The sequence below is a fragment of the Rhagoletis pomonella genome, unplaced genomic scaffold (assembly GCF_013731165.1).
Source record: "Rhagoletis pomonella isolate Grant_MI unplaced genomic scaffold, Rhpom_1.0 Rhpom_scaffold_00007, whole genome shotgun sequence".
In the NCBI taxonomy this organism is placed as follows: Eukaryota; Metazoa; Arthropoda; class Insecta; order Diptera; family Tephritidae; genus Rhagoletis; species Rhagoletis pomonella.
The window spans coordinates 6,950,502-6,975,229 of record NW_023458561.1 but is presented as its reverse complement, the minus strand read 5'-3'; the positions used below and the strand labels follow the sequence as shown (position 1 = coordinate 6,975,229).

The 24,728-nt window shown below is 34.6% G+C and overlaps 1 protein-coding gene and 1 long non-coding RNA gene across 2 annotated transcripts in view; one reads left to right on the top strand and one right to left on the bottom strand.

Moving 5' to 3' along the window:
- Positions 1 to 24,728, bottom strand: part of LOC118742286 (mannose-1-phosphate guanyltransferase alpha) — a 49,025-nt gene that overhangs the window by 4,177 nt on the left and 20,120 nt on the right. The window lies entirely within an intron of this gene.
- On the top strand, positions 3,412 to 3,985 carry LOC118742287. The gene is made up of 3 exons (XR_004993359.1): positions 3,412 to 3,608; positions 3,662 to 3,899; positions 3,961 to 3,985. It is a non-coding gene; the product is annotated as an uncharacterized LOC118742287 (long non-coding RNA).

The following is a 24,728-nucleotide window of genomic DNA, read 5'->3' as shown; positions in this document are numbered from 1 at the left end:
AGCTCCATCATATTATCGCAACTGGTACGTAACGACCAGGCAATATGCCCATAAAACGATTGACGATTTTTGTTGTATTAATTTCTTGGTCATATCAAACATTATTTTCTTCTTACTTTTTACAGTACAGTTTAAGGAAGTTGCAACGTTATGTAAAAACCTTAAGAAAATCCTAAAGTATTTTGTTTGAATTGAAAATTCAGTACAAATCAGTACAAATTTTGAAAAATCAGGACACTAGCGTACTGATTGAAGAAATTAATAAAATCAGTACAAGAGTTGAAAAGGCAGTACTGTAATAATGTTACTTCTTTTCAAGGCATTGTTGTTAGTATCAATTTTTAGTAAATTTAGAAATATGGAAGTTTCAAGCATTTTTGAAATTTACCGTTATATGAAAAGTGGCCGTAATTTTAGCCCGATTTCAATAATTTTCAACGTTTTGCTTTTATGTACAGAGTTTGGTACAAATAGGTATAACGGTTACCGAGATACATATATGTGATCACAATTGAGCAGTGCCACGTCCATTCTCCATAATTGTATCATAAGCGTATTTCTTGGTAAAGAATTATTGTAAGCATGAATTTTGAATAAATTAGCTTTACTATTTACTGATTTCACGAAGATTTCGTATTTCTTTAAATTACCGTTATATGGGATCTGGGAGTGCTTATTGTGCGATTTTGAAAATTTTCCGCCATTTGGTATGTTGTACCAAGGCCAACAACTGTGCCAAGTTTGAAAAAAATTGGTGGAGCGGTTACCAAGATATACACCATTTTCCAAAAATTTATAATATTCTTATTTTTTATCTAAAAAACACTGTAAATATCAATTTTATTCACTCAAACAGTTGACACCTTGCATTCATTGAAAGCGGTCGTGTTTGACTACTCTCGCTATTCGTATTATTCGCTCTTCCTACACGTGTGTTAAATATTTAATATCCACATTTCTCGTTTGTTTTCCTAAGTACTTAGTAGCCATGGCTTCCAACTCAGGAGGATCCCGATCCGGGGCCAGCAAAAAGAAAGAAAAACTTTAGCTATGATCTAACCAATAAGCATGATTTTCCGATTATCGGCTATGTAAATCAAACAAATAAAAACCAATGCCCAAAATATATTCTAATGAAAAGCAAAATGGAAAATAAACCATCGAAAGTATAAGCAGCGAAAAACCTAGTCGGATTTCATTCACAAGAGACGGCGACTTGGTAATCCTCACAAAAAGCTCAGCACAAACAACTCGATTTCCAACAGCCACAAACCTTTGCAATGTTTGTTCGGTCACCACCATTCTGCATCCGACTTTGAACACGGTAAAGGGTGTAATTTTTGCACCCCCACTAAAAAATCTCACTATGGACAAAATACTTGAAGGCTTACGCGATCAAGGTGTAAATGATGTTCAAAAAAATTAGAGGGCACCTTAACCAACACGTCGCTTCATATAATATCGTTCAACCTTTACGAACTACCAAAAGAAATGAAAATTGCATTTCTAAACTTCAAGGTTGATCCATATATTCCGTCTCCAATGCAATGCAAAAAATGTTTCACACTCGGCCATACGCAAAAGTTTTGCAAAAATCAAGAAAAGTGCGAAGTATGCTCGGGCAATAGTCACGATCCGATTCCATGCGAAAAAATACAATGCGTTAATTGCCAACATGAGCATAATGCCCTTCACAAAGACTGTCCCAGTATCAGAAAAAAGCGCGAAATTCTAAAGACAAAAGTAATAAATAAATGCAAATTTAATGAAGCAACAAAAATCGTAAATAATCTACCAACTACAATCGAAAACATTCCCAAAGAAGTTCTCAATGAAGCAATCGAAAAGCATAAAAAAAATAATTGAACTAAAAAAAAATACAAAAATCAAACCGAAATTGAAAAACATAACAATCAAAATTCCATCACAGAAGCAAATCAAAAACCTTACTCTTTAAACCAAAAACAAAAAACAAACTCAATAAGTAGTTCCCCCGAAAATTTTATTTCCAACAAAACAAATCCACCTCATTACACAAACAGCCTCTCCAAAACTAATACTCACGACAGCAATACTATTTTATACCAGAACACAAACAACTTCATGAATTCAACCCTTTCACAAATGGCAGAAATGTCAGAATTTGACGAAAACCTTTAAAGCTATTTTATCTCTTTCCGATTATATTCTGTATATATCGCTCCAAGAGAGAAATATTCATTTGATTTTTTGTTATGGTCCTAATTATTCTCCAATGGAATATAAACGGCTACCACAACAACCAACATGAACTCCAACAACTAATTCATCGGAAATGCCCAGATATAATATCTTTACAGGAAACTCATTTAAAACTTGATCCCAATAAGCTTAGAAACTATGAACACTACGTGTAACACACAATCAACATTCGCAAAAGGAGGAACAGCACTCTTTATTAAAAAATCAATAGAACAAAATTTCTTTACTCCCCCTTCTCATCTTTGCGCTGTCGGTGTTACACTTAGCGCCGACATGAAAATCACCATAATATCTATTTATATCCCTCCACATACAGGATTCACAATTCACGACCTAAATACTATTTACGGTAGTACTAACTACCCTACTATTCTTTTAGGCGCCTTTAACGCCCATAGTACATATGGGGCTCTAATAAAACCGACAAACGCTGTAAAATAGAACCAACCTCATTGTTTGCAATGACAAATCACCTACCCAATTCTCAACACATTCCACACATACTCATATTAACGTTTCTCTTGCTTCAGCAAACCTACTTCCATTCCTCTCTTGGAACATTGACACTTCTCTACACGGAAGTGATCATTACCCAATCTATATCTCTCTTAAGAGATACCAAAACCAACCAATGGGATCATTCTGCGCTCTTAAATTTAAGACAGACTATGCAGATTGGAAAAGAAATTATAGCCCAACAAGCAATGTTAACAAAGACGCCGCGATACTCAAAAAATATATTATCTCTGCCGCTAAAGAGCGAAATACACAACACAAGCGGCTTGACAAACCAAGCGAAATTTCCCTTTGCTTCAAGCCATTTGTGCTGTCTATGGGGTGTTTGAAGGTTTGACAAACCGCTTGAGGGAAATTTGAGCAAAAATCAAATTTTTTTGATTTTCTGGCCGCCATGTTGTCGTTTGATCAAACCGCTTGCGATGTGGGTGGTAAAATCGCCTCAATTGCAACTGAAATTTCACCAAGTGAAGACGTAAGGGAGAATAATGGTAGAAAACTAAAATGTTTTACATTGTTAACCGAAAGAAAACTAAAATTCTGTGCTTGAACGACTCATGTTTGCATGGTCTATGGCAAAATGGGAAAAGTATGTTTGACAAGCCGCTTGTGTGGTGTATTTCGCTCTTAAGTCTGCGTTCAAACACGCAAGAATGATAGAATACAAAGATTGCGCCGATAGGGGTGCAAAAATTTTTCGTTCTGCGCATCTACGTCATAATATAAAAGTTGTTGTTGGCGATCTGTCAAATCGCATACAATTTCGACGAAAAAAAGTAAATATAGCATAAAATTTAGTTGAAAGACTAAAATAAAACAATCTGGTGGCAATTTATTGAATCGAGAAGACGGTAAATTTATTTTGTGTTTCTTTTACATTATTTATATTATTATTTTATTTCAGGTAGTGAGTAGGGCGTTCAAATAAAAATTGCATTCTCTGGCCGCCGTTGCGCTGGCAAATGGAACGAGTAAGATTTCCAAATGAAATTGAAGCCACAGCAAATAGTGCATAGCTCCAAGGCTTGGAAACAAATATAGAAGCTATACGATGCCAGAAAGACTACAGAGAATCGAAGAGCGCTAACCAGGAAACAGCGTAAAAGGGCCAATTCGTTGAGCAAGGGCGTGCTCATAGCATGGTAAGTAGCATCTGCGACAATACATTACTTTTTACTAACTTCCAATGCGTACTTATTTCAGGAAATACAATGCAAACGGTGCCAACCATGCAACCGGTGCAACCAACGGTGCAGACACGGCTCCGGTTATCCGGGTTCACCCATTAAGGTAAAGTGTAAAGTACAATTCTATGAAGCAATTAAAACAGTATAGGGATGCGGTTTAGTTATTTGCACACACATTTTTGGTTGCTGTGCCCAAACGAGTGACCCGAATCTAAAAACGTTTACACACACTTGTAGACAAGTCTACGCTTTATTTAAAAAAAAAAAAAACTAATTACTATATCTGCAATAATTTTTTAATAATTTCGGTTTGAAATATGGTATTTTTGCAAACTTTCGAGCTGACTTTTCATAAATCGCGGTCCATCCTATTTCGTTTAGGGGGGTTTGGGGAGCCACGCCCCAACCCTTTCGTCCACCCTTCACCCCAAAATCGTTGTACAAATAACTAAACATTCCTCCAGCATAGAATTACAAACATTTAATTGTACTAAATTGAAATGTTTATGACAAGTTGATTTACGTAGTTTTAGGATTTTACCTGTGAATTGAAAAGATTAATATATAATATTCCAAGGTTTTAAATAATAAAACAAATTTTGCTAAGTCAATATTTTTGTATATTTGCGTTTTCTTTTGTGCGCTGTTTCAATAATTTCTTATATATATATATATATATATATATATATATATATATATAAATAAAGCAAGTTTTAAATTGGAAATCCTTGCTTTGCCGGCAGAACTGGATCCACTTTTTCCTAAGTTCTGGATCTGAAGGAAAAGTAAACAAACTGCACTCTGCCGCCGTTTTTCCACATTTCGCAACTGCGCACTTCATTTTACAATGTTTTTATTTTATAACTTTAACAAAAATATCACAAATCAATACGTTTTCCTCGCAAACCAATACGTTTCCCTCGCAAACCAATACGCTTCCCACCAAAAATTTTATATTATGACGTCAACACTCGAACAGCTGATTTGTAAACAAGAGTAACGGACCTGCGCAAAGCGCAATCTCTTTATTCTATCATTCTTGCAAACACGGAAACTCAAGTTTCTTATTATCGGCGATTTCTCTTTTGGTGTTGCCCTTCGCATTCACACACAGAAACTCTTTTGTACGCAATTGTTGTTGTCAGCTGTGAATCGCCAACTTGAATTACTCAGACGAACGAGAGCACAAAGCGTGTTTCCGGAGTAAGGGCGACTCGGTACCCGTCCCCTTTCCTCGTCGCTCTCTCCCCTACAAGCTTCGAGTTTCCACAACAAAAGTTTTCGTGTCTGAACGTCGACTAATGATTCTATGAAAAAGTTACCACGCTTCTCTCTCTAAAAACAAACCTATTGGTGGAAAACAAATCTCAATGAGCTAAGAGATAGAAAGCAAAAACTTTGGTATGTGTTCAAAAACCACTTAAATTCAGAAAATCGCATGGCCTACAAAAGAGCAAATGTGCTATTCAAAAGAGAAGTAAAGAAGGCCAAACGTGAAACATTTCACAAATTTACATCTTCGATTAACCCTACTTCATCCATGAAATATTTATGGAATCATGCCAACAAACTTTACGGCAACAATACTCACTTCACGATAAACAATATCGAAGACCAAAGTAGCAACACCATTTCATGTAAGTCGGAAATTGCTTCGACATTCGCACAAATATGGTCAGCAGAATCTGCTGATTCTAACTTCTCGTATACATTTATTAATTGCAAAAATTCCCTTAGTGGGAATATAACATACACCCCCCACCCAACGGCCAAATTCATTGAATCCGACATAACGATGATAGAACTCAACAATGCACTTTCAACACCCAAAGGTAACACTCCTGGTTTCGACAAGGTTTCCTACTCTATGCTAAACCACCTTCCAATACCAGCCCGTACTTTTCTTCTCAATTTGTTTAACAACATTTTTAATACCAAAAATAATTAATTTTATAATATCATTTTTAAGCAACAGAAAATTCCAGGTAAAAATCAATAATTATTATTCAAATACAGTGCCACTGATAAACGGGATCCTACAGGGTTCCCCACTATCAGTCACACTGTTTCTAATAGCTTTCGAAAAATTAAATAGTATTCTTGTAAGACACCCATTCTTTAACCATTGTATCTATGCCGATGAACTTTATGTTATAATTAACCACAAACACCAAAGTGAAATATAAAAAAATGTTAATATTTTATTTTCCGAAATCATCGACTGGTGCAATATTACAGGGGCTAAGATCTCCTTATCTAAAACTAAGGCACTACATATTTGTAAGAAACGTCGTTGTACTCCTGTCGATGTCTACATAAACTCAAATAAAATCGATTACTTGACAGATCTGAGAGTCTTAGGAATTATTCTTAATAACAAATACAATTTTATATCGCACATAAATTATTTAAAAGAATCACTAACTAAGAGATTGAATTTGATTAAATGCATTAGCAGCTACCATAGTAACGCACACCCTAATACTGTACTAAACATTATTAAGGCAATTTTAGTTTCAAAAATCGAATATGGGGAAGCTATACACGGACATATTGCAAAGTCTAAGCTTAGAACCATGATAAAAACATTACAAGGTAAATTCATTCTCTCATTTCGTCGGCCATGATTTTTTTCTGACGTTTGCCAACATTTTAAAATCATATAAAATTGAAAATAAAAAAATTAAATTGTTCACAATTGTTGTTGTTTGAGATTGAAAATGAGAATGTGTGTATGAGTTTGAGTTTTGATTTTAAAATTATATTGTTGGCAAACGTCAGACTGCCTCTCAATGGTTTTACCTTGTTATGTTTTTATCATGCTTAGAACTATAGAAACTGTTTACAATTCTGCTGTATTTTACGCACTTGGGGCATTCAGAACTACACCGCTACTTATTTTACAAACTGAAAGCGGACTAGGAACTCTAAGGGATAGAATTATCCTTAACACGGCTAAGCTTGCAACAAAATATTGCTGCCCACCGAAAAAGAACTGCTTTCTACAAGAGCAGCTTCATATCAAGAGAGCGATAACCAAAAGCCAAGAATCTACTGTCAGCGTTTGAAAGAATTGTCCAGAGCATTCCGAATTTTTCTTTGAATTCTAAACCTCGTCAAAGGTTTATACCATACCACCCACCGTGGATTTTCCAAAAAAAATAGCGTTATCACAACCCTTATGCACCTTCCAAAACAATCTACGTGCAACAATGCCTACATCACACATTTTAAGAATACAACTGAAGACTACAAAGACGTCGGCTGGCTCTTCCACTATACAGATGAGTCTAAAACAGCAACAACGGCAAAATACGCTATTGTTAACCACAACTACGAAACCATACAACTTATGCAACTTAGCGATGAATGTTCAGTTTTCACTGGTGAAACGGAAGCTTTACTCGATGCAGTTAAATGGTTCAAAACCCAAATAGGCAAACACGTCATATGTTCCGATTCTCAGTCTTGCATTAAAGCTGTTATGAACATTTCACATAAAAATGACTCTATTTTTGAAATAAGAGATATCCTCATTCGCTACCAAAACAAAATTAAAACAAGTAAGAGCAGCACTGTCTTCGGCTATGCCGAAGGCTTCATACCTTTCTTGAGTATCTGAAAATTTTACTTTAACAGATTACTGCATTTGAAAAAATTTATATATTCACAGCAGGCATAGATAGAGGAGATACGTGTAAAAAAAAATCATAACTAAACAATCAGAGGTATGGAAGATATACCTTATATAGCACCAATCTAAGTGATTTTCACTGCTGTGTGATCGGTACGTAAACCGGCAACACAATTTAATGGGTTTAGCTTCCTACATAAAGGAGATATATCGCAAAAACTGGTATCTGAACAATCAGTGGTATAAGAGATAAAACTCATACAGCATAAATGTTGACGATTTTCTCAGTAGACTTTGTATTATTATTTATAAAATAGCTTAAGAAATTTATCGGTTTTAGCTGTCCAAATAAAGGAGTTTGACAGTAAAACCCCATATCTGAACAATCAGTTGTATGGGGCAATAAACAGGTTATATTGAGCCGATCTTTGTTAATTTAACTGTAAACTTTCCGTTGATACTGATCAAAATAGTGGGACATTTCATGTTTCTAGCTGCATAGATGGAGTAGTTATAACAAAAAAACGCATATCTGAACAATCAGTTGTATGGGAGCTATATGTAAAAGTGGCCCGATCTTTGTTATTTTCATTGTATATTCTGTTGTTCATGGGTGGAAGTATTGCAAAATTTTATGTTCCTAGGTGCATAAATGGAGGAGTTATAACAAAAATTCTCATAACTGAACAATCAGTTGTATGGGAGATATATGTTATAGTGACCCGATCGTTGTTATTTTCACTGTAAGTATTCTGTTAATAATGAGTGAAAACGGTGCGAATTTTGATGTTCCTAGCTGCATAAATGAAGAAGTTATGGCAAAAAATCTCATATCTGAACAATCAGTTGTATGGTGGACATAGGTTATAGCGACCCAAAAATTTCATGTGCCTAGCTACTTAAATGGAGGAGATATAACGAAAAACCTTATATCTGAACAATCAGTTTTGTGAGCGCTATAGGTTATAGTGACCCGATCTTTGTAATTTTCACTCTAAGTTTTCTGTTAATAATGGGTTGAAATATTGCAAAATTTCATGTTCCCATCTGCATAAATGGAGAAGTTATAACGAAAAATCTCATATCTGAACAATCAGTTGTATGGGAGCTATATGTTATAGTGGTCCGATTCTTCCGGTTCCGACAAATGATTAATACATTATAAAAATACACCCACCTACCAAATTTCATCCGGATATCTCGAAAACTGAGAGACTAGATTGCATACAAACAGACGGACAGACAGACAGACGGACAGACGGACATGGCTAAATCGACTCAGCTCGCCGCTCTGATCATTTAAGTATGCATTTTAATGGGTCTATCTCTTCTTATTCTGGTACTTACAAACTTCGGACCAAAGTTATAATACCATTTCATGCTCATGAAAGGTATAACTATGTGGATCCCTGGACATGCTAGAATTCAAGGCAACATTATAGCAGACAAAGCAGCGAAATTTAGCACTTCAGCCCCAGTCATGCGAAAATATACACAGCATAAATCATATATCATACGAGCCATAAATGCCTTTCATTCAACAGATAAACGTAAGGTTTGGGACAATTACCGCAATCACTACAAAACTATAAACCCCTCCGGGAAAGCAGCCATCTATCCCTCCAACATTCTAAAAAAAAATACCTACAAATGTACAGTCGGCTCCACATGGGACATACACGTCTTACGCATTCCCACATATTTACTCGTTCCTCCCGCCGGCATGCAACGTTTGTGGTCAAGCCTACCTCTCCATAGAGCACCTCATATTCGACTGTAACATAATCACCAACATTTGTAACAATCATAAGAGAACTACGGTAGAATTATTAACAAACATATCCGAAGAAAAGGTCAAGATTTTTATAAAAATTCTCAGAACAGCTCAAATTTATTTTGATATTTAAGTCACTCAATAATATAATTATCGATGTAATTATAACCAACACTAATATTGTTTTAACTGTAGGCTGAAAACCTTAGTCGTTAGTGCCTAGTTCTTTAAGTGTATTGTATAATTTATTATGCAAATAAATGTTATAATAATAATATTCATTCAGAATTTAGTAAAGTACTTACTAAAATATCGCAGTTTTCGTATTTCTGAAAACTACCGTTATAAGGGAGGTAGGCGTGGCCACTGTCCGATTGTGCCCATTTTCAATACCATCCGTCCTACGCCGGAAAGAAGTACACGTGCCGAGTTTCGTTAAGATATCTCAATTTTTACTCGAGTTATCGTGTACAGAGGCGGACGGACGGACGGACGGACGGGCAGACACTCGCCGCTTAATCGATTTCTCTTTTCATTGTGATCATTTATGTATACATTTGTCTATATCTACCTCAATTCGTTTTGCCTGTTACAAACAACCGTTGTGTGAACAAAGTTATAATACCCTTGTGCACAAGTGTATTACGTTAAGATTTGTCTGTATTAATAAATATGTGAATTTTACAATCAGTTAGTCCAAATATTAAATAATTTTATTTCGTGGTATGGTTAAATGCCTTCAGATATTGAATTTTTACTCATATTTATAAAAGTTACGTATCAATGTGTGTCCCGGGATTAGATACTTAAAAAATATCATTTGCTGTTCATTCACTTGGCTGAGTATTAGACAAAACCACCTTTTTTTAAAGGATTGAGTCATAATTAAAAAAGTACTTTCTCCGCTTTTCGAAGTTAGCCTCACAATAGGAAATATGGGCTTTCGAATTTTGAAATTGGATCTTTGGTAAAAAATTATTTTTAATTATTGTATGTAAACAACTAAAAAAGTAAAAATATAGAAGTGGTCCGGATTTTGCTCTTATTTAAACGGCATATAACGTTTTTGTGCAAACTTATATTACAGGTCCCTTATAACATTTAAAAATCAGAAAAACATTTTTTTAAATATTTTTTCGAAGATCTGACTTTGACCCCTGCACCTGTAATATAAGTCTGCACAGAAAAAAAGTTACATACCGTTTAAATAAGAGCAAAGGCGGACCACGTTTATATTTTTACTTTTTTAGTTGTTTAATACATTAATTAAAAACAATTTTTTACCAAAGGTCCAATTTCGAACTTCGCAGGCCCATATCTTGATTTCGGATACTAACTTCGAAAAAATAACAAAATACTTTTTCACTTATGAGTCAGTCTCTTCAAAAAAAAAACAACTGGTTTGGTCCAATACCCAGAAAAAAAGTTGATTTTTCCGTATAGTGTTATTACGATGGGGTGAAATAACACAAACGGCAATAACGCAAAATTTGCTTTATTTCACTTTTAAATGAGAAATAATACCAAAATCTGAGGTTGGAAATAGAAAAATTTTTTCCTTATATCCCATTGCTTATTTATATTATTTTTAACAAAAACAGTTTACTGACAGAAGGAAAAAGATTTTTGTTTATCCCAAAAATACAATTAAACAAAAAATGTGATATATCCCAGCCAGCAAGAAAACGTACATTTTACGAACATATTTTTACGAGGGATTCTCGTACCGCCAAAAAGTTAGAGAAAAGCTCGTAAACGATAAAACAAAAAAATATAATAGAAAGAGGCTTGTAGTAATTTGTCAGCACAATAAAAAATTTTAGTTTTGTTGACAATTTTTCTTCAATCACAATATTTTATAAGTAAGTAGTTTGTTAAATATTCAATTTAAGAAAATTATTTAGTATGTGATTTATTGGCAGACTGGTGCAAACGCAAAGGACGATCTACCACTTTCTTTTATAATTAAACTTCTTGTAAGTAGCTACTACATATGTAATTCAAAAATACAAATTAATTTAACGAGTTTTGCAATTCTTTCACAGGCTGCGCGGAGCAACACTAAAGGATTTAAACGTTTAATTCCCCTATCTCGTAGGTTTATAGTTATTTATTTTTTTAATTTGCTAGTTTATTAGGTCTTTGCAGTTATTGAACTTAATGTTTTATTGATAACATGGCTTCTCAATTAAAAAGGCGTGCGAAATCCGAAGCCTTATCCGTACTAGCGTCAATAAATGATTCATTAAAAAAAAAATTATTACAGATGAGGTAGCATAACTTTTCTCGTGGAAGGGAACTGGTTCCAAAAGCAGCGCTATTGGCTTGGCAACGACTGCGGCAATAAGAAGTACGGATAATAATATTATTTATTACCACTTTTTACTTAATTAAATTTTCCGATTTCCAATGGAGTTTAATCTTTCACTTTATTTTCTTAGGTGCTTTTCGTCAAAAATTTAACTCCGACGAAGAAGTTTTTATTTCCGTTTCAAAGAAGCACTTCCAATATGCACACGACCGCCAAAAAAAATTGGCAGCCTATCGGCAAAAAAGATAAAAAATAAATTCAGCTACTTTATAATATATATTAAGCCCCTCTTATTTAATTGTTAATTTGTTAATAGATAGTTTGTTAATATTTATTTATCTGAAAATATATTCACATATATGTGACCTGGTCTACGAAAAGGGAGCTTACGTGCGAAAACTAGTTTTCTGTGAAAAAGCTGTTAAAAGTAAGCAACTCGTTTCGTTTACTCGTTTTTACTCTTCTTTCTCTACATTTTTAGTACACTTCTAAGCAAGTTAGGATTTTCTGCTTTTCACCACGTGAAAAAGCATCTCATCTTCCATCCGAATTAACCAAAAAGTGAAAATTGATTTTTTTGACACCTAAGCCCCCTTTCCGTAGACCAGGTCACATATAGTGCTGGGAAAAAATATTGGCACAGAGAATTTTTCGCCTTGAATGCAAAGTTTTTTATTCTGATCTCTTCTCTAATTGTTTTTTATAAAAATATAGTTAGTACGAAGTTCTACTTTCAAATCAGATTTTTTAGAAAAATTCTAAGTATGCAGTTTTATAGCCCATTTAATTTTAGTATAATAAAGTGCACGCTTGAATGGCTAGAAAACCTCTTTGTTTTTTGGCAATTTTTTATACGCAGTTTCTTCCACAAAAAAAAAAATGCCGCGCATAATTTGCACGGAAGAAACTGCGTGAAAAAATTGCCAAAAAGCAACGCGGTTTTCTGGCAACTTCAAGCTTGCACTATGTTATACTAACTTCTAACTTCTTCTACTTTCGCTCTAATTGCTTGACCTGGTATAATTCCGCCATGGCATGGAACAAACAAAAGTTGCCGTTCCTGTTCGCAGCATATAACACAGAGAATATTGTTTTGAGTTTTATCTTCAGTTAAAATTTCTGCATTATCATCACTGGTTTCACCATATCCGAACTGTGGATTTCGTTTACGAAGACGAAGCGAACATGTGGTACGAAATAGTGATGTAAAAATATGTAAAATTTTACCTACTCTCATAGTTCTAAATTTGAACGTGTTTGAACGAAGGGGCGATTGCCCCTTTATTTGTTTATAAAAATATAGTATAATCTGTAGCAAAAACCATATAAATCCAAGCTCTATCTATGCAACGTTTTAAAAAATCAACAAATTTTCGTAAAAATTTCGAACTTTTTAATTCGGTTTTTAAGAAATATTTTGAGTAAGCAGTTTTTTGGCCCATTTAATTATATTGCAAGTTTAAAGTAACTGATTTTTGGCATTTTTTTTTGTTGATCATGTTAGCAATTTTATTCCATACAAAACATTTTCGATGATTTTTTTGTTATATGCAGAAAATGAGCAACACAGCCATTTTATTCCAGACAAAACATTTTCGATGCTTTTTTTTGTTATATGGAGAAAATGAGCAACACCTTCCACGACAAAAATTCCCAAAAATCAATGGTACTTGAAATTGGGATACAAAACTGCATACTCAAAATGTTTGTAAAGAATCTAATTAAAAAGCTCGAAATTTTTACAAAGTTTTTTGATTTCTTTTTTAATTTTGCACAAAGATTAAAACTCGGATTTATATGGTTTTTGTTAAAAATATGCTGCTTTAAAAAACAATAATTAAAATTAAAAAATTTTTAAATAAATGGTGAAATCTTACCAATATGTGAGTGTCGTAAAGTTATGATAAGAACTATATGTATGCATGTCGAATCATACTTTTTGATACTACTTTTTGTATATTTTCGCGGTGAATGTAGAAAATTTCACATTCAACTGTGTAACCAGACATTCCTACGGGGATAACAGCAAAATGCGTAGAAAAAGCGCTGGGAGATGTTTAGTAGCGCTCTCATCGTCCCCCCACTAGAAAGGGGACAGTCCCGGCTTTCTAAAAAGGCGTATCCCCCCCTTGGGCTCCTCGCACAGGCCCCTAGGGAACCGTTTGAAAAAGGGAGAAAAACGGAATTTTCTTAGGCAAACTGAGCAGTTTGAAGTGGAATATCACCCAACTAACAGAAACCGTGGGATTTTTTAATAAAAGAAATTATGCCAAATTAGATATCAGGCGATTTTGAATAAAGAATAAAAAAGTAAGTGCGCCTGGCCCACACTGAAGAAGTGAAACTTACGTTACGTGGATAGTAACACCTAACAAAATATCGATAAAAAACCGATAAAAATATTGATAGCAAAACCGATGACAATTTCGATAAAAATCGATAAATATTGATAACAAAATCGATAAATATTGATAACAAAATCGATAAATATCGATAAGAAAATCGATAAATATCTATAACAAAATCGATAAACATCAAAAACAAAATCGATGAATATCGATAACAAAATCGATATATATCGATACAAAATCGATAAATATCGATAATAAAATCGATAGATATCGATAACAAAATCTATAACAAAATCGATAAATATCGATAACAAAATCGATAAATATCGATAACAAAATCGATACATATCGATAACAAAATCGATAAATGTCGATAACCAAATCGATAAATATCGATAACAAAATCAATAAATATCGATAACAAAATCGATAAATATCGATCACAAAGTCGATAAATATTGATAACAAAATTGATAACACAATCGATAAATATCGATAACAAAATCGATAAATAGCGATAACAAAATCGATAACAAAATCGATAAATATCGATAACGAAGCCGATAAATATCGATAACAAAATCGATAAGAATCGATAATTATCGATAACAAAATCGATGAATATCGATAACAAAATCGGTAAATAACAATAACAAAATCGATAAATATCGATAACAAAATCGATAAATATCGATAACAAAATCGATAAATATCGATGAAACCGATAAAAATATTGATTGTTTTATCGATAAGTCTCGAGAATTCCGAAAATCTCTAAAATCTCAAAATATTTCTTATTCCATTCCTCTTTAGTTACCTTTATTTTAATCTTTCTTCCCCTATCTTCGTCTTTACTTTTATCGGTATCCTCATCCTCCTCTTTGTCTTTACTTTTATGTTTATCATTTTCTTCAGCTACATATACCCCTTCGCCTTTGCCCTTATATAAGTGAAGTGTTTAAATTTACCTTGATCTTCATTTTTGCCTTTATCTTTACGCATCTTTATTTTTGTTTTTATTTTTACCTTTGCCTTTATCCTTTTCTTTATCTATGTACGTACTCACCTTTACTTTCATTCTTGTATTGGTCTTTTTCTAAGTGTTATTCTTTAACCTTTTATTAGCAATTTTTTGTTAAATTAATACCATATGCATACACACATGAATCACTTGTTTCAGCCCCAACCATTTCCGTTGCACCATTCCCATTGCACCATTTCCGTTGCATTATTTCCGTTGCACCATTCCCATTGAACCATTTCCATTGCATCATTTACGTTGCACCACTTCCATTTCACTATTTCCGTTGCACCATATCCGTGTGCAATTTCCCCTGAATTTGCCAATTTACTCCCAACCAACCTACCGCCGCTAAAGAAGTTTCACTTCAAAAAGTTAATTAAAAGAAGAAAAAACTAGTTTTTATAAAAAAAAAATATTTTTAACAAATGTATTTTTGCGTAGAATTCCTTTCTGCGTAGGCGGCCTTCGACCGCACTTAGGGATTATAACCCTCAGGCAGTAAATTCTCCTTTCTGTGTTTCCAAAGAAGGGGGGCTGAACACCTTTTGCAGAGAACACCTTTCTGCGTAGGCGGCCTTCGGCCGCACTTAGGGATTATAACCCTCAGGCAGTAGAATTCTCCTTTCTGTTTTGCGAAGAAAAGGAGCTGAACACCTTTTGCATAGAACACCCTTGTGTATTTTTATTGCTTACTGGGTTATATCCTATCTTCTTTTGTCTCTCATTCTTTTGCATATTTTGGAGTTTGACAACTGAACTCCGCCATTTAATGTGCATATGCAACCAAAGTCAGACGCGTGATTTTGAAGGTGTTTTTATTTAAGGAATTGTGATTAATTGATTAATATTAAAGTCGTAAAGCAAGTTATAACTAATCGAGTAAAGTGTAAAGTGAAGGGGAATACAAAAATGTATTGGTGAAGTCGCTGCTTTAAGGAGAATAGGAGTGATAAATGTACGCTAATTTCCGAAAAATGAGTGTTAAAATAATGCGTAGACCCTTGACTACAAGTGTGTGGAATTGTTTTTGGAACGGGCCACCCCTTTGGACGGAATAGCCCGAAATAGTTGTGAGCGCTACTAAACCCCACCCAAAGCGCTTGCCGGTTAGTTACCGCTATCGCTCAAGAACTATACTATTTGAACATTGTCCTTCCTCGGAGAGCGGATAGATGAAATTTTCGGGCTAATTATCGTGCATCTAGCGCCGAAGATTATTATCGAAAGGTAATATTTATACCGCTATTGCATAATATTTAGCTCGATCTCAGAGAAAGATTGCCGAAATATACATTACATAAACATTTTTGAGTTGAACTATTACTTCCATACATATAAAATTAGGGAATATAATACGCTACAAAAAGACGCTATCACTTTGGAAGGAGAGTATAAAATGTGGTCAGAACGATGAACAAATGAGGTAAGCGAAAAGCCATACCTAAAATCAGCAGCAGAAGTTCTTGGTAAATGGGACGACGAATATGCTTTTCCGTTGATTAACAAACTTCTCCGCATTCCGACTACACTTCTAGCTAGTAACGCTACTTCAGAAAGAAGGTACCCTTCGCCGGTTAAAAACATGGGCCCTAGTACCAAGAATGAAAAAGACTGATAGGTCTAGCACTTTTACACGTACCCTTAGGGCCAGTTTTTTAGTGCACGGTCGTGGTTTAAACTTTAAACGCCCGAGCTGGCTGCTATAAACTAATATTAGCCAATCAAATGTCAGTCAGCTGGTCAATTTAAACTCAGTTTACGTAATCTAAGTTTAAACTGCCACTGAAACTGGCCCTTAGATATTGAAATTGACACTGAACGGATAATACAAAGATTCCCAAAAGGAAAGCGCAAAATTGAGTTTGCGATTTAAATTATTATAATAAAAATTCCGAATAAGTTGTTAAGTTACTTAACTACACCCCTCATTTGACAAAGCAAAAAATAAGTAATTACATATGTCATATACACAAATATATACTGCTTTAATAAACCCAGAGCATAACTTTTTATCTTGTGCTTTTTTACAAAATAGTATAATTGTTTTATTACATGGGACTCTGTAAATGGACCTTGCGCCAAATTCACAACATGAAACTTACTTAAAGTAAAATTATATCACAAAACATTTTAATTCGGTCTTCATAAAAATTACTAGGACCTCTATTTGCGTGAAAAATAAATGAGGGTTCAAGCAGGTTGGATGCTTGTAGGTCATATAGCTTCGATCGGTCACTCCGCTGTGAATCAAGTTAGATGCCTGCAATTTAACGTTATTCGACAATTCGAGCTCAATCGCCCCTCCACAAATAAAATCCTGTATCCGCCACATGTTTAAAAAAATGTAATTAAATTTTAGTTAAAGGAATTTGGTAAGTGAAAAAGGTATCGCTATAAGGGTGTCATACAAAAGAGGTTTAAGAAGGTAGTAGTTTGGAAATATTTTGAATAGGGTTGCCACCTATTTGAGAAGTCTAATTGAACTATTTTATACCCAAGTTATATGAAATATTAACGATGAATGTCAAATGAAAGAGCTTCAAGAAATACTTAGTTTGACAATTTAGCATATTTTTGATGTGTTTGAGGGTTGCCCAGTTTAAAGGGCTAAACTAAAATTATTTATTTATTTATTTATTATTGTAATACAAACACAACAACCATGAGTTATATTTCGAGTGTTTGATACTTAATTAGTATATCACATTAAACCAAATGGAAAAATATTTAAATGACCTATTGATAGGAACGTTATTTTATACGCAAATACATTAAAGACTTACATAACTAGGGCGTAATAATAATATAAAAAATTAAGAACTCAAAAGCCTGGGCAAGGAAATATTTAATAGGGAGAAATTACTGAATTGATAAAAAGGAAAAGGTAGTGAAAAATCAGAGATGAATAAAGGAGTAACTGACAGATGATCTATGTACACACTTGAGTAATCATTCTGTAAAAAATCGCATTAGTTCCCTTCTAAAGTGCAATGTGCTTTTTACGCCCCTGATCTCCAAAGGTAAAGTATTCCATAGACGACTGCATACACAAATAACTGGCGCTCAGATACTTTGGAATTAAAGGTCGTATAAAGCAATTCCGAAGAACGCGCTGATCGAGTTGCTTGAAATCGTTCATAGAGGTAAGAAGGATTCTGGTTTACCAATACTTTATGTAGTTGTCTTAGAACCTTGAGTTTCAAATAGTTATTAAAGGAGATTGAATATATTCTTATAGCATGTTCGGACATGTGATCTCTGCGCTTAATACCAAAAATATATCGGGCAATATTATTAAATAAGACATTGAGCTTTCTGTTGCACGTAGTATCGCAATTAGCATACAGTTCGCAACCATAAAGCACGGTTGGTAGCAAGTATGTCTTGGCTAAGAGCAGTCTGATTTTAATAGGTGTAAAGTACTGGGTAATCCATAAGGAGCGCAACATTCCTTACACTTTGCCTATTACTGTAAAAATGTGGTTCTTCCATGTCAATGTTCTATTGAAAGTCACGCCCAGGTTTTTGGCATCTTCAATGTTGGACACCTTCACTGCGTTGCATTTAGGTTTAACTCGAACATACACACATCCACGCATAGAAAACACAGATGCCAGTTGTTGTTTTCTTTTGAGTTGCATTGCGAACTGCAGAACTTCACGGCTATTCTTGGTGAGGCTCTCGTGGATATCTATTCTCCCGTCTGCTTTGTGCCCAATGTCTCGCAGCGCAATAGATCTCTTACTCTGCTTGCAGAAATGTGTTACGGCGCTAAGAGGTCGACATCGGTCGCTAGCAGAACCTAGCTTAACTATAACTGCCGTAGCTTTGCTGTTGTTGTTGTCATTATTGGGAACGGGGAATATATCACGTACCGGTGGAACAATCATGTTGACAGCGCTACATAGCTTGGAGAAGGTATCTCTTAGATTCTCTTCACTCGCCTGCCGGATACCTCTTATGATAGCATCAGACGAGACAAGAGAATTTTGACACTCGTCAAGTTGTGCTTTGAGTGTATGCACTTCAGAGTTTAGCCGTATAATACGAGAACTCTCATTCCCGTCATTAGGTTGAGACCTTAACGTTTGCACATCCACGCGCAGCTGCTCAACGTGAGCGCACACAGCTTCAGCTTTGACTACACGGGCTTAGATCTCTTTGATGGCAAATTTTAAGTTTTTAAGATCAGCCGTCAACTCACCAAAACGCTGCATCACTCGCTCTTCGGATCTCTTCATGCACTCGGAAAGTTGTTCGATGATGCTCTCTTTCTGCTGGTCCATCTTTACGCGTATTCATGGTTGCCACTTGCCAAAATTTTTTTCTACCAAAATCTCTTAAGAAAAGTTACCAAAATCTCTTTTCACTTAAAAAAATATATACAGATAAATACTGCTATTTTTCATAGCAAATGTGTATGTACTTATTTTATTTATTTAATTAATAAACCGAAAAACATTAAAAAAAAATTAAATTAGTTTAGTGGTATAACAATAGCTTCCAAATAATTTATAAAATCAATCTAGACATACATACGTTGATATATGCAAGCACAAACATATGTACATATATCGTCGCACATAGGGACGAATCGACAATTTAGGACGACAAAAATGTTTACTCCATATGTATTTGACAGATTTCAATGAAATTTGCTGTTGAGGGATTTTCGTGGTCACTGATTTCAAATATTAAATCAAATTTCCAAATTTCAAAATGGCGGATCCTATATGGCGGACGATTTGTTCAAAAATGGATAAATTGTTATAAAGCTTGGTATTTACTCCATATGTATTTGACAGATTTCAATGAAATTTGGTATTTAGAGATTTTCGTCGTCACTGATTTCGAATATTAAATCAAATTTTCAAAATTCTAAAAGGCGGATCCAATATGGCGGACGATTTTTTTTTAAATTACTATATGGTATGATGGTATGACTCTGGATACTAAGCTTCATAACAATCTATACTTTTTTAAAGAAATCGTCAGCCATATTGGATCCGCTATTTTGTATTTTGAAAACTGAATATCAATTTCAAAATCAGTGACGACGAAAATCTCTGGATATAAAGCTTCATAACAATCTATGCATTTTTAAAGAAATCGTCCCCATATTGGATCCGCCATTTTGAATTTTGAAAATTGAATATCAATTTCGAAATCAGTGACGAGGAAAACTCCTGGATACCAAATTTCATGGAAATCTGTCAACTACATATGGAGTAAACATTTTTGTCGTCCTATATTCTCGATTCGTCCCAATAAACGACTTAAGAACAAGTAATTTTTAGCAAAAAAAAACCGACTTCAACTCTCATATAAAAAAAAAAAATATATATATATATATATCTCATGATCCACTACTTTTCCCAAACAATGCAATGCAATTGCTTAACCCTACCCGAATCTTTCATGCTTTATTTTTAACCGGCTTGAAAAAAAGAAGGTTATCAATTCATCGGAATATATATATTTTTTTGAATATATGTTACCGCATAACTTCGGAAGGCGTTAACCGATTTCTATAAATATTTTTTTAAAGGAAAGGTGGCCCCATACTTTTTAAATCCGATCATCATGGATCATGAAGAAAGCAACGATAATCTTAAATTTTTATATGAGAATTGAAGTCGATTTTGTTTTTTTGCTTAAACATTACTTGTTTAAAATTGCGATTTAATCCATATAAAAATCTATAATTAATTTTTTATGGACATGCGAAATAATAACGCTAGAAAAAATCCGTTAACAAAAAAATTTGGATTTTTTCGGCCAACAAAAAAAGTATTCCCGAGTTTCTTAAAAAAGTGAACAGTATCGACTTAAATTGAGAAAGTCTTATTTTAACATCTCCTTAACCTACTCTACAATAATGAAAACGATTTATGGACCTTACCGAAAATTGCCAGATGGCCGAATTTTTATACTATTTTTACTGTACTACTGTCGCAAACAATGGCCCGTATATATAGTCAAAATAACTTGCAATGGGATATCTGTCAAAAATGCTGCTTTTAACTTTACAGTATATTTTATATTGACTATAACTACGGGCTAATATTTCAAAATATTTTTTTAGAAGTGTAGTCAGTAGTGCCGCCATTGTTACTCAAATATTTTCGGTATACGAATATGAGATAACTCTAGTTTAGTCGAAGTAAATCGATAGTTTTTGGGTAAAAGTAGTGCTGCCACTGAAACTCGTAGGATTTTTATAATTACGCACATGCACAATATAATTCATTTCTTTCTAACAATGCAAGCAGAAGATTGGTTGCAAAAGTTACCAAAATCAAACAAAAGTTACCAAATTACCAAACGGTTTAAAAGTTACCAATTTTTGTAGAAAGTTACCAATTGTGGCAACCATGCTCGTATTTGTGAAAACCAGTTATTTGACTGCGGGCTCTCGCTTCGTGCACTTTGTGTTATTGGAGAGGAAGAAGCTTGGCGGGCTGTTTTTGTTCTAGTTGACATCTCGCGAAAACAATATAAAAAATGTATTTGTTTATTTTTATCTTCCTTTCGCTGCTTTCACACGAAATTTTCACAATAGTACGATAAATAAAGGGCTGGCCTGGACGGGACTTTGTTTGAGTTAGTTAAATTATTTTACTGAGGAAAACCGCGAATATATGCACAAATTATTGCCGCATTGTCCGAAACAGGTCTACTCAGCGCGCTTGTACATTACAATTTAATAAGTTAAATGAATTACTAACCGATGGTTATCAATGGAAATGGGTTTAAAATCCTTTATTTAAGAATTTTGTTTAGGAGGGTTGCCACGTGTTTAAAAAATTAATTTCCACTTAATTCATCAGTAACTTGAAATATTTATACCAATGTCAGACGAAACATATTTAAGGATTAAGTGAATTTTCATGTTTGAGAGAAGGTGATTCGTGGTAACATTTTAATTGTCCGATACCTTAGAATATGTATGACCCGGATATAATCAAAAATCTGCGAAACCTGAGAAAAAAATTGTTCTGCTTGTTTTTTGAAAAGAAAATCTGACAACACTGGTGCCACGTGAAGTGGCCAGTCAGCAATTCAACAAGTTCGCTGCAGTCCAGTCTGCTCAGTGAAAGCAAAAAACTAATTAGCTTTCTGAGATTGAAGATAACATGCGTTTTGCCCATCTGCAGTTCCTCGATGCTTCCCAGTCATTGCTGACCCAGTTTCTGATGGTGGCTTCGATAGCCCAAGTGGGAGTGCAGTTCTAGCCAAATGGTCAGATGTCTCATTACCAGGTACTCCCGAATGACATGACACCCAGAGTAAAACAAACTTTTTATGCTCGCCAACATAATTTGGTCGAGACTTGCATTGCCGAACTAGTTTGGAAGTAGTTAGAGGGCTGGCCAATGCCTTAAGTGCAGCTTGGCCGTCAATTCAGACACATAAACTCCTTCCCCTCCACCTATTTTCCACCACGTAGTCCATGGCCTTGAGGATTGCAAATACCCCAGCCTCGAGGATCAAAGCATATTATCCCCATTAACTTCGATGAAGACCCTAGAGTCTGACCCAGAGTCAGTTTTGGAGCCAAAGTGAAGATTGGACAATGTGTGAATCCGGGCTCAGTGCTGGTATTGAACCAACATTCAGCCGCAGGGAATTCAACATTATAGAATATCTTCAACGAAGGTAATGGTGGTATACTATCCTGTGGCATTGAAAAGACACAAGTGCTCAGGTCTCTGCCGTCAGAAATTTCCGCCTCATCTCACTCAGTGTTATACCAACATCCGATTTTTTTTTGTTCTGCAGCTGGCCTTTAGGGCTTGCCCACGTATGAAGACACAAAGTAACGGTAAGTGCAGCAGTGCATCAATAGCAGCGCCAGGTGTTGTAGAGTAAGCTCAAGTATAGCACACGTCAATAGTTCTTTGAAGTTTAGCAAGTAGACTTCCCACGCTACTGATTGATTCAGAGATTCCCTTAGGTGACAGACCCCACATGTTGCCAAAGACCTGTCAATGCTTTGGAGGTCTTGTGTTCCACGTGAGATTTCCACCATAGTTTTGTATCCAGAATTACTCATAGATACTTGACATCGGGAAGAAATCTTAAATCATACTCCTTTAAGTGTGAAGGGAATAAGGTTGGATGGACCTTCGCTTTTGGTGAAGACCACAACACTAGATTAGCGGTGAGCATATTTCCGTCACACCATGCGTCAATCATATACAGTATTGTGTGCGCTTTCCTGCAAACAGCCGGCAGAGGTTGGACCGTGACTAAATGGCCACATCGTCCGCATAGGCTTGAGCGTAGTTATCAGTCATTAAGATTGACAAGAAAATCAATTTCCAGGTACTAGAGCAAAGAGCAAAGCACACCGCTCTGAGGGCAGCCCTGGTTAACTCCGCACGGACATATTGACCTGCCTCCGTCTGCATCCTGGTGACCCGCTGCGCCAGCGAATCGATTTTACCAGTACAATCTACTCCATGCCGTAGAGCAGAATCGCACATGCTAGCGAAGGTTGCATTGTCAAAAGACTAGAGTGGAAAAAACATCGATGGTACTATCGATGCAACGATGTTTTTGCATTTTTGTTAAACATCGATGGTTGATGGCCATTATCGATGTTTCTTTTGTACACCTCTGCGCATGTAAAGTGAAATAATAATAGTTTCTAGATTATAACCTTTCTAAACATAAATCAAAATATTTTTAAGACCTTCGATAAAAGATCTGTTATCTCTTTTTAATAGTTTTATGTTATTCCCAGTGATTAAACATTTTACGTTTTTACGAGCTTTTATTTACCTTCACTTACATACATATATCTCCTAGAATTTTGCTATCAATTCTAACCAACTTCCCGATGAGCTAGAGACTTGAAACTTTAAACTTAAAGTATTTTTACATATAAATATAATCTCTATCAAAGATAGTTTTTTAACCCCCCCCGTTTACCAGGGTGTCCAGATTGTTTAAAAAACCCAATTTCTGAAAAAAAATCGCCAAAATTCGCCAATTTTTTTTCTTATAAAATTCATGAACTCAATTTAACAAATATTTTATTTTAAAAATGAGATCTTGTTATAATATATTTTTTAAAACCAAAAACCAATATGATACCTTCAGAGGGTAATAATAAATAACACAAATCACTTATATAATAGTGATGTACAAACAATTTTCTTTAAAAACACGCATACTTTTTAAAAATATTTGCTTCAAAACATTTTGCAATAGGACTGCGCAATTATTAAATTTATTATAACTCATATTAATTGATTAATCGCACAATCCGCTTTTAAGGGCTCGGCGCTAAAAATTAAATAAAAACTTATAACAAGGTGAGATCAGCTATTTCCACAATTTCTTCAAAATTACCTATAGTGTCAACATTTCTGTTGTTGTCATATATTGAGCTATTCAACCTTGTTAACATACTGTTTGATATTGGAAACGTTTTGCAGCAGAAACTATTAGCCTTCATATAACACTTTATTCGAACTAATGAATTAAGGCTTTGTCATCCTATTTCGAATCTTAGCTTTTGTTGAATTCATTACGGAAAAAACGCGCTCAACAAAGCATCTGAGTCGGATGAAATGGTTCTGAGAAAAGTTATTCCATGGGAAAGTAAAAAGATTTAAATATTCAGTTTCCGTTGCTTTTCTTTCCTTCAAAGTCAAATAGTGAATTGGCAGGTCCCTGAAA